Genomic DNA, 12,385 nt, shown 5'->3' with positions numbered 1-12,385 from the left:
GAAAAGGAACGAGGCCCCAGTTTCGATATCTCTCAGCCCGGTGCCTCCCCCCCCCTCCTTCCCCTACAAGTTTATCTAGCCCCAAACAGTTTCGCCCTGCTAAGAAAAATACCTCCTTGCCTTTTTTTTACCGTTTCTAGCCCTAAGAATTCCCTTCTTCTCCAAACCCCCCACTGAATCTCCGGGGAAGACCCGTGCCCTGCAAACCCCCCCGGTTCGCCTCGTTCCCCTCCTAAGCCAGCACCCGGGAAAAACCCCCACTTCCTCTCAGCCCCTCCATCTTTCCCAGTACAAGCCTTTCCTGGCCATACATGCCCAGTTTCACTCCCAAAACACCCAAAACTCAAAGCCACCAGTTTTTCCCTTTTTTTTCTTTTCCCCTGCGGCCCCGGTCGGTCTCGACTCCCACGCCAGCCGCGCTGGGGGGCCCTGGCTGTCTCCATGTCCTGCCGGGGCGCCTGCCAGCCGTGTCGCTGGGGGCCGGGTCCCACGGAGCGCCCCCGGGGATCCCAGTACCACGGTCACCCACAGCGCAAGCCCTGCCAAGCTCCCCGCCAGTTCCCCTCCCCCCAAAGGAAGGCCGTGTAGCCCCACACCTGGCCCCAGCTACCCCATGCCAAGGCAGGAGCACAGTGGAGATAGATCAGCAGAGATAGCCGCTAAAAGCTGAACCAGCGTGGGGAGCCTGCGACCAAGCATACCAGCAGGCGCCGGCTCGGCACGAGCCGACCCCCGTCTGAACGTGCTGCATTGTAACCCTTCCTGCTGTGTACGACCAAACAGGACATCATGCTAAAGCCTGCAGTTTGTTCCTTGCCGGGTATCCCCGACTGTATAGCCACATGGAAACCCCCCCACTCCTGGGCACCATGAGGCGGGGGTATTGCGAAACACGGCCGGACCTGGTTGAGGACTGCTACTGTTACAACGAACAGAACTGAGCCTGCGCAAACGAAAAGTGCTGACGAAACTGTTATGTAACACATGGAAACTGCGCCTGCGCAAAGGGGGCGTGGCCTACGCCAGAGAAAGTGAATATAAGCAGAGCCCTGGACGAGAGCCAAATGTGAACCTTTTGGAGCTGGTCTCCTGGGTCACCCGGTGCTCTGCTATCCTGCAAGCACTGTGTTGCTCCTCTCCTTGCCTTCACAAAGAGCTGTAATCACTGAGGCTAAGGCCTACAGAGCTGGACGCTGCAGTCACTGAGGCTAAGGCCTACGGAGCTGGATGCTGAAATCACTTAATAAAATCACTACCTCTTTTTTTAATAAATGCTATTAACCTTTTTTTTCCTTATAATATAAAATAAACGTTGATTTATCTAGCTAATGCCTTGGTGCCTATAACAATTCTGGTGCCGCGGCTCGGATCCAAAGGCCTTGGACGTGGATCGTCGACAGGAAGAGCGCTCCCGTCATCCCAAACAGACGGTCCTGGACGCAGATTCTACGGAACAAGACCCTGGACACCCGAACCTAGAGGGCAAGTAGAAAGAGCAACAGAACGGACTGCAGTCAGGTGTCGGTTTGGCCATAAAGGACCCCGTAATTCAGTGCGCACTGCCCGAACAAAGAGACCCAAGGACGAGTAAGTATAGTACGATTCTGTTCGGTTGGGGAAGGGTTTCCTGGAGTGCAGTGAATGAGAGGTTCTTACAGAACCAAGTGAGTGCGGACTCTCTACGTAGTGCGGTTCCCATTGCTCGCGAGAGCGTGGGCCACGAACGAGAGGAAACGAGAGTGTGTGTGTGTGAAGGCACTTTGGAAGATGGGACAGAAAAAGAGTAAATTTTCTGATCCCATGGGAGGGTTTGAAGTACAGTTCCCGGATATACCCCCTGATAGCCCCTTAGGGCTCATGATGACCTGTTGGGATAGTTGGCCCTCTAACCAGGGAAAGAGTAGAGAAAAGATGGTAAATTATTGTATGAAGGTATGGGGAGGTAGACAAATCCGAAGAGACAGTCTTTATTGGCCTATATTTGGGACATTTGAAGACTGCCTATGTAACGCATTAAATGAGTATGTTAAAACCAAAATACCTTTTAATCCTGAAGAAAGTGAGTATGCAAGCTTATGGGTAAGACCAGAAACCAAGACATATCTATATCCACTTAAAGAGAAAAAAGAAACTAAGAAAAAGCATTTGAAAATTGAGGAACTCCCGCTATCTCCTCCTCCCTATGTCCCTCCTCCCCCTGCTCCAATCCCTGCACCCATTGCAGTACCTACTGCTCCTCAGCCAGATCCTTTAACGGACTCTGAGGATTCCCCAACACCCTCACCATCACAGTCCCCGGAACCAGCTAGAAGAGTTACCAGAAGTCAGACTGGGAGGAGGGGGCGATCAGAAAATAAATTATATCCCTTAAGAGAAACAGCTATGGGAGGTCCCCAACCAGGGGTGGGATTTGTGTCAATTCCCTTAAATTCAGGGGACGTAAGAGAATTTAAAAAGGAAATGGGAAATTTGTTAGAGGATCCACTTGGTGTGTCCGAAAGGTTAGACCAATTCCTGGGTCCCAATTTATATACGTGGGATGAAATACAATCTATTTTAAGAATATTATTCACAGTAGAAGAAAGAGAAATGATTCGAAGGGCTGGAATGAGAAATTGGGATACAAGACATCAAAATGGCCCAGCCGCAGATACTAAATGGCCTTTACAGCGGCCTAACTGGAATAATCAAGACCCAGGAGACCGGACACACATGGCAGATCTGAGGGATATTATTGTCCAAGGTATTAGAGAATCCGTCCCCAGAGGACAAAACATCAACAAAGCTTTTAGTGAACACCAAAAGAAAGATGAAAGCCCCACAGAATGGTTAGAAAGACTGAGAAAAAGCTTACAGCTTTATTCTGGTTTAGACCCAGACACCCCAGTGGGACAGGCCTTATTAAAGACCCAGTTTGTGGCCAAGTCCTGGGTAGACATACGAAGGAAGTTAGAGAAAGTAGATGATTGGCAAGAAAAAGGATTAGATGAACTTTTGCGGGAGGCTCAGAAGGTTTATGTGAGGCGAGATGAAGAAAGTCAAAGGAAGCAAGCAAAAATTTTGGTTGCAGCAGTTAGAGAAGGGCAACGTGAAATTAATAATGGTAAAAAGGGTGGGATACCCCAACGAGTAGATGGAAATGACAAGAGAGACCAAAAAGAGCGAAAAGACTTGAAAAATATTGAATGTTTTTACTGTCAGAAGAAGGGGCATCTGAAGAGGAACTGTAGAAAACGCATACAAGATGAAGCAGCATTTAAAGAAGATTAGAGGGGTCAGGGGCTCTATGTGCTGGGGACCCTAAAAGGAACAGAGCCCTTGATAAAATTAAAACTAGGTCCCCAGCAACAAGAAATGGAGTTTCTAGTAGACTCCGGGGCAGAAAGATCAACTGTCCAACAAGTGCCCCGAGGGTGTTCACCATCCTCGGAGAATATATATGTAATTGGAGCAAAAGGGGAACCCTTTAAGGTCCCCGTACTAAAGGAAGTAGAAATAGAAGCCCCCTCCAAGATTGGAGTAGGGTCATTTCTATTGGTCCCAGAAGCCGAATACAATCTTTTGGGAAGGGATTTAATGATTGAATTAGGGATAAATTTGGAAGTGGAAAACCAAAAGTTAAAAGTTAAATTATACTCTCTCACTGTAGAAGATGAGAGAGAAATAGATCCTGGAGTCTGGTACACCCCAGACTCTGTAGGAAAATTGGACATAAAGCCTCTCGAAGTAACCATTAAAAATCCTGAAGAGGCAATAAGAATCAGACAATACCCTATTTCACAAGAGGGTAAACAGGGTTTACAACCTATAATCGAAAGGTTGATAAAACAAGGATTATTGGAACCCTGTATGTCACCTCATAATACTCCAATTTTACCAGTACGGAAGCCTGATGGGTCATACAGGCTTGTCCAAGACCTAAGAGAGGTCAATAAAAGAACCATTACCCGATTCCCAGTGGTGGCTAATCCTTATACTTTATTAAGCCAACTTTCCCCCGATTACAAATGGTATAGTGTTGTAGATTTGAAAGATGCCTTTTGGGCTTGTCCTCTAAAGGAAGAAAGCCGGAATTACTTTGCTTTCGAGTGGGAAAATCCCAACACCCACCGTAAACAACAACTAAGGTGGACCGTGTTACCCCAAGGGTTTACGGAATCTCCCAATTTATTCGGGCAAGCTCTAGAATGCTTATTAGAATCTTTTTGTGTTAGCAAAAGTGTCACCTTAATACAATATGTAGATGATCTGTTAATAGCTGGAGAAGACCAAAATCAAGTTCGCAAAGAAACTATCAGGTTGCTAAACTTTCTGGGTTCTAAGGGATTAAAAGTTTCAAAATCTAAACTACAATTCACAGAAGAAGAAGTCAAATATTTAGGACACTGGCTTAGTAAGGGACATAAAAGACTAGACCCCGATCGAGTTAATGGAATTCTATCCCTGCAAGCCCCCACAAATAAAAGACAAATTAGGCAACTTTTGGGATTATTAGGATATTGCAGACAATGGATTGAAAATTACAGTAGCAAAATAAAGTTTTTATATGAAAAACTAACTCTTGATGGACTATTAAAGTGGAGTCCAAAAGACGAAAGTCAATTAGAAGAATTAAAAGCAGATCTGGTAAATGCACCTGTATTAAGCCTACCAGACATAAAGAGACCTTTTTTCCTATTTGTAAATACAGAAAATGGGACCGCGTATGGAGTTTTAACCCAAGAGTGGGCTGGAAAGAAAAAGCCAGTGGGGTATTTTTCCAAAATACTAGATCCTGTCAGTAGAGGGTGGCCCACTTGCCTACAGGCTATTGTGGCCACTGCTCTTCTAGCAGAAGAAGCCAAAAAAATAACCTTTGGTGCAGAATTAAAGATATATACCCCTCATAATATACGCGGAATATTACAACAAAAAGCTGAGAAATGGCTAACAGATAGTAGGTTGTTAAAATATGAAAGCATTTTAATCCATTCTCCCAAATTGGAACTAGAAGTAACCAGCCTTCAAAACCCAGCTCAATTTCTATATGGAGAACCCTTAGAAAAATTGTCACATGATTGTATTCAAGTAATCGAGTCTCAAACTAAAATTAGAGAAGATTTAGAAGAAGAAGAATTACCTGATGGAGAAAAATTATATACAGATGGATCTTCTAGAGTAGTAAATGGGCAACGCAAATCAGGGTACGCTATAGTTGATGGAAAAACGTTTGAAATTAAAGAATCTGGGCCCTTGGATAAGACCTGGTCGGCCCAAGCTTGTGAGCTATATGCTCTCTTAAGAGCTCTTCAGCTATTGAAAAACAAAACAGGGACAATTTTTACTGATTCAAAATATGCATATGGGATTGTGCACACATTTGGGAAAATATGGGAAGAACGAGGGTTAATAAATACCCAGGGAAAAGGCCTAATACATGAAACACTAATTAAAGAAACCCTAAAGGCCTTAAGACTGCCCAATCAAATAGCTGTGGTACACGTAAGAGGACACCAAAAAGGGCTATCTCCTAAGATAAGGGGAAACAATCTAGCTGATGAAGAAGCAAAGCGAGCTGCATTACTGATGATAAAAGCACAAGAAATAAATAGCAGCAAAATCGAAATAACCAAAAGTTTCACTAATCGGGAAAAAGAAAAATTGCAGCAAGTGGGAGCAGTAGAAAAAGATAACAAGTGGCTGCTACCAGATGGGAGGGAAATCCTTCCCAAAGGGCTAACTCAAAGGATTATGAGAGAATTCCATCGACAAACTCATTGGGGAGTACAAGCATTAGTAGATCAATTTGAAACCAAATATATAAGTATAGGAACTTATAACATTGCCAAACAAATTGTTGGAGAATGTTTGACCTGTCAAAAAGTAAATAAACAACAATTAAGAGAAAAGGTACAAGGTGGGAGGGAATTAGCTAAAAGACCATTTGAAAGGCTACAAGCCGATTTTACTGAACTACCTAAAGTGGGAAGATACCATTATCTCTTAGTTTTAGTAGATCACCTTACCCACTTTGTAGAAGCTTTTCCTGTAGCTCGAGCAACTGCCAAAACAGTGGTTAAAATATTATTGGAAGAAATTATTCCCCGGTATGGAGTCATAACAGTAATAGACTCAGACCGAGGGCCACATTTTACCTCCAAAATTATTAAAGAGGCATTAGAACCTTTTGGAATTAAATGGGAATATCATACTCCTTGGCATCCTCAAAGTTCTGGAAGAGTGGAAAGGATGAATGGAGAAATTAAAAAGCATTTAACAAAACTAATGATTGAAACCAAAATGAATTGGGTAAAATGTCTGCCTTTAGCTCTGTTAAATATAAGAACTCAACCCCGTACAGATATCGGAATATCCCCCTTTGAAATGCTGTATGGAATGCCATATGACTTTGGAGTCCCAATTGAACACCCAAAAGTAGAAGAAAAACTGTTGCAAGAATATGTAGTAGAATTAATGAAAAGAAAGAAAAAGTTAGAGAAAAAAGGATTGGTAGTCCAAAGACCACCCTTAGATGTATCTATACATAAGATACAGCCTGGAGATAAAGTGCTAATAAAAACTTGGAAAGAAACATCCTTAACCCCTCGCTGGGAAGGACCCTTTCTTGTTCTACTTACCACAGACACTGCAGTCCGGACAGCAGAAAGAGGATGGACTCATGCCAGTAGAATCAAAGGACCAATCCATGATCAGCAATGGGAAGTGGTGAATAACTCAAAGGACTTAAAACTGACTTTACGAAAAAAAGAACGAATAAGCTGATCTATAACTGTACATTGTGTAAATGCAAATTGTAATTATTATCCATTTGTATGCTATAAAAGTAAGGTCAAGAGAGGTGGTGGGTGCACAGTCATTACGAGAATACTCCTGAAGAAGTTTTTTTCTAGGAGTAATATAATCAAAAACAAAGTTGAAGTTCAAAAACTTAAAATTAAGGGTAACAGTGGGAGAATACAAAAATTTCAATCTGATAAATTGTGGGAGGTTTTTATAAAAGATAAAAAACTCCGAAAAATATCACTAAAAAGTGGTGAGGATAAGCTGTGACTTAAGAAAGGCAAGAAATAAAAAACAACTGAGGCACATACCAAGTAAAGTAAAACGAGCTAAGCTAAAGATCCCCTGAAGACTACACTTGCTGCCGAGAAGATGATAAACCCCGTTGCTCGATGCAACCGAGTAGACGGAGGAGGCAGAGGTGTATTACTGTGGGGACTGTTAATGGCTAGCCTTGTTGGAAATCCAACAAATGCTCTGTGCCACCAGACAGAAGGTGCAATAAAATGCCTTGTAAGTCCAAAACAGTCTTTCCCCCACTCAAAACAATATGAACCGGAGTTTTGGGGTATAGAACTGCATTGTGGTAATAATTATGCTCGAAATGACCTTATAATTCCACCATCATCTCTTAGACCATGGGTAATAACGGCAATTTTGTTAGCAGTTGTAAAAACAAGTAAAGCAAAATGGCCATTAATTTTTATGGGGATAAATCTAGTAAGTGGGGAAAATCCTCATCAACCCTATAATTGGACCTTGGTCAGAAGAAAAGATTCTTATGTTATCCAACAAATAGTTACACCCGGATCCCCAAGTTTCACTGCCTCACTTTGTAATCTAATACCCACAGACCAATGTGTAAAGAAAAAGCCTTATTACTTCTGCCCAAGTTCCAATCCTGGGAAAGGATACTGCAATCTTCCTGATGAATATTATTGCGCTCACTGGGATTGTGTTACTATAGCTGCAGCTTGGGAACCCCCAACTACGGATAAATTCCTAAAAGTTGGATGGGGGCCAGCTGGCTGTAAACCCCCAATTTACAACATGGTCTTAGAAAGGCGAAAAATAAATACCCTTGGTAATTGCAAGTACTTATACCTTAATGTCACTTCTCCAGAAGATTTTGGGTGGAAAATAGGAAAAACTTGGGGTGTGAGATACTGGGAATCTGGTAAAGATCAAGGAGAAATAATAGTAATAAAAAAAGAAGAAGTAGTAGTTGCAAAGGCAGTAGGTCCTAAACAAATACTTAACACACCAAAGGCACCTACAGTAAGTCCTAATCAAACAATTAAACCAACCCTATTAAATCGTACTAAGCGTGCTCCTAAAACATCAGAGGAAACTATCACAGAAAATGAAACAAATCCACTATGGAAAATAATACAGGCCTCCTATCAGGCCCTAAATTATACAAACCCCAATATGACCTCAGCCTGTTGGCTCTGTTATGATGACAAACCCCCTTTTTACGAAGCTATTGGATTAGACCTGGACTTTAGCCTGAATGAAAGAGTAGCCCCTAAGCAATGTAAATGGGAAGAAAGACGAGCAAAAATCCCAATGCAATATGTAAGGGGGAAAGGACGCTGTATAGGGAAAATACCTACATCAAAGAAAGAGCTTTGCAGTGTACATGAAAAGAGACTAAACAAAGTCAACAAATACTGGGTCATTCCTCCAAAAGGAGGATGGTGGATTTGTTCAAAAATAGGTTTAACTCCTTGTATATCTCTTAAAGTATTCAATGCATCCAGAGATTACTGTATCCAAGTAAGAATAATTCCCCGAGTACTGTACCATCCAGAAAATGAAATGTACGATTATTGGGTAAAAGAAAACCATAATATTGTTAAACGAGAACCTTTCACAGCTATAACTATAGCCACCCTTTTAGGATTAGGAGTTGTAGGGGCAGGAACTGGTATAGCCTCCCTTGCACAGCAAAACCAAGGACTTTCATCTCTTAGAGCTGCAGTAGATGAAGACTTAGAAAGAATAGAAACGTCAATTTCAAATTTAGAAAAATCCCTGACATCACTGTCTGAAGTAGTCCTACAAAACAGAAGAGGGCTAAATTTATTATTTTTACAACAAGGTGGGTTATGTGCGGCCTTAAAAGAAGAATGTTGCTTTTATGCTGATTATACTGGAATAGTCAAAGATTCTTTAGCCAAAGTAAGAGAAGGGATTGAAAAAAGAAAACGAGAAAGAGAAATACAACAAAAATGGTGGTTTAACCAGTCTCCCTGGCTAACCACTATAATATCCACTATAGCAGGTCCCCTAGTAGTGTTATTATTAGTGTTAACTTTCGGACCTTGTATTTTAAACAAAATAATTAATTTAGTTAAGTCTCGATTAGAAGCTACTCACTTAATGACATTAAAAGAAGCAGATGTTGTTGCTAGTGAACATCTGTTACAAGAAGACCCAACTTTACAAGCAGCACGAGAAACAATAGCTAGGTTTGATCAGCAAATTAATAATTGGTAGAAAAACAAAAAGGGGGGATTGTAATAGATGAATTAATTAATTTGCTAGAAACCAAATCAAATAGTATTTTTAATTTTGTTTTAAATGTAAAATTAAATATGCCTGAAAACTTGGAGATAACCAGAAAGACAGCTTCTCAGCAACGCCTTATCAGAGAATGGCTCGGTGCTTAACAAGGAATGTAAGGTACTATCTGTAGAGAAAAGGAACGAGGCCCCAGTTTCGATATCTCTCAGCCCGGTGCCTCCCCCCCCCTCCTTCCCCTACAAGTTTATCTAGCCCCAAACAGTTTCGCCCTGCTAAGAAAAATACCTCCTTGCCTTTTTTTTACCGTTTCTAGCCCTAAGAATTCCCTTCTTCTCCAAACCCCCCACTGAATCTCCGGGGAAGACCCGTGCCCTGCAAACCCCCCCGGTTCGCCTCGTTCCCCTCCTAAGCCAGCACCCGGGAAAAACCCCCACTTCCTCTCAGCCCCTCCATCTTTCCCAGTACAAGCCTTTCCTGGCCATACATGCCCAGTTTCACTCCCAAAACACCCAAAACTCAAAGCCACCAGTTTTTCCCTTTTTTTTCTTTTCCCCTGCGGCCCCGGTCGGTCTCGACTCCCACGCCAGCCGCGCTGGGGGGCCCTGGCTGTCTCCATGTCCTGCCGGGGCGCCTGCCAGCCGTGTCGCTGGGGGCCGGGTCCCACGGAGCGCCCCCGGGGATCCCAGTACCACGGTCACCCACAGCGCAAGCCCTGCCAAGCTCCCCGCCAGTTCCCCTCCCCCCAAAGGAAGGCCGTGTAGCCCCACACCTGGCCCCAGCTACCCCATGCCAAGGCAGGAGCACAGTGGAGATAGATCAGCAGAGATAGCCGCTAAAAGCTGAACCAGCGTGGGGAGCCTGCGACCAAGCATACCAGCAGGCGCCGGCTCGGCACGAGCCGACCCCCGTCTGAACGTGCTGCATTGTAACCCTTCCTGCTGTGTACGACCAAACAGGACATCATGCTAAAGCCTGCAGTTTGTTCCTTGCCGGGTATCCCCGACTGTATAGCCACATGGAAACCCCCCCACTCCTGGGCACCATGAGGCGGGGGTATTGCGAAACACGGCCGGACCTGGTTGAGGACTGCTACTGTTACAACGAACAGAACTGAGCCTGCGCAAACGAAAAGTGCTGACGAAACTGTTATGTAACACATGGAAACTGCGCCTGCGCAAAGGGGGCGTGGCCTACGCCAGAGAAAGTGAATATAAGCAGAGCCCTGGACGAGAGCCAAATGTGAACCTTTTGGAGCTGGTCTCCTGGGTCACCCGGTGCTCTGCTATCCTGCAAGCACTGTGTTGCTCCTCTCCTTGCCTTCACAAAGAGCTGTAATCACTGAGGCTAAGGCCTACAGAGCTGGACGCTGCAGTCACTGAGGCTAAGGCCTACGGAGCTGGATGCTGAAATCACTTAATAAAATCACTACCTCTTTTTTTAATAAATGCTATTAACCTTTTTTTTCCTTATAATATAAAATAAACGTTGATTTATCTAGCTAATGCCTTGGTGCCTATAACAGTAGTGCCCTAAGGAGCCTAGGTAGCAAATCAAAGCTCTGATGTGACAAATTCAGTACAAAAAAAAAAATACAGTGTGGGTGGGTTTCACTTACTTAACCCTAGGCATCTGCTTATGTAGTCATCAATGGAGACTCATCCTACTCTCCTTCCCTAGACTCTGGAAAACAATTGGCATATTTAGGGAGCAATTTCTCTAACCACAGGCAGCTATGCTATGATGAAGCAAATCGCACCTAGAATTTCCCATTTTCTGCAAAGACTATGAAGAAAGCAGAGGCCAGACAACTTAGATGTCAATAGGTACCTATATGTAGGAAAATAACATCATCACCTCTGTTCTTAAGAGCTTTTGTTCCCAGGAGAAACAGTTTACTAGCACAAATACTGCCAACAAGGTATTTTCCAAGGACTCCTGTTTAAAGTGTTCATTCAATCAAATATTATCAAGTAATCTTACTGAGCTAAGGCTACAGAGTCAGGTAAAGAAACAAGGCAGACACTCTGAGGAAAAAGACAGCCTCTTTCACCCTCTTAGGTGATTGGATAATATGAAAATCCACTCCATAGATCAGCAGGAAGAAGTTAACCAGTCACCCTGCTCTAGTCGAGACACCAAAGTGCTGAGCTAAGTGCACTCCAGCCCTGTGGATAGGCTGAAGAAGTCATGAGGACAGCTGAGCCCTGAGCATCACCATCAAGGAAGAAGTCTTTGACATGAGGCAGAAGACAAATCCTTTGTCCTTCCTTGGAAGAGGCCAAACTGACCTTTTCATAAAGCCACAAGCCCCTTTGCCATGGATAAAGGCAGCCTTCAGATCTCTCCTGAGCAGCTTAAAGAACCTGAGATTTCTGCAGGGACAAAATGTTTTGCATTTTCATTCCAAATAGCGCAGAGAATACCTGCTATCCAACACCCCCATCTCAGCCTGAATCACAATCCATGTTTTCTCTTTGATACCTGTTTCCCTCCAAGCTCATCATTTGTGTGTTTAACTAGTAATACAAATTACCTTGAGGACACAGCAATTTTGCTTCCCCTGTGTAAAGTATCCACATGTTGAATTAAAAAAAAAAAAAAAAAAAAAACGTTGTTCATCTAAGGAAGGGGATTTTTTTGCTGAGTTGATTTATCTAGAAGGCAGTTGGTCCCACTAGAAAGAGCCAACTTGTGGGGAGTTGCCTTTTTGTTCCAGTTCATTTTTTTTGTTTATTGAGAGAGGAGCTGTTTGTTTCTTTATTTTTCTTTGTTTTGCTTTGGGTGTTTTGGTTTTCTTTTTTGACACATTACTTTGTGGAGTGGTTTCAGGGCTGAAAATATCACGTAAGGTAGGTTCCAAGACTTGAAGTTAAACTAATAAAAAGTGACAATCAAGAAAGACTCTCTTTAAGTCTTTTGAATTAAAATATTATCAACACAACATGAAATGGGGAGAGCTTATTTCAACACAGCTTTTGCAGATTCTTTACATCTGAAAGGATCAGTCAGATACAGATTTGATATGAATTAATATATCTCAAAATACATGATGAAAACAAAATGTTGGGATTCGACA

The sequence above is a fragment of the Pithys albifrons genome, chromosome 1 (assembly GCF_047495875.1).
Source record: "Pithys albifrons albifrons isolate INPA30051 chromosome 1, PitAlb_v1, whole genome shotgun sequence".
Classification (NCBI taxonomy): Eukaryota; Metazoa; Chordata; class Aves; order Passeriformes; family Thamnophilidae; genus Pithys; species Pithys albifrons.
Note: the sequence above shows the minus strand (reverse complement) of the source record.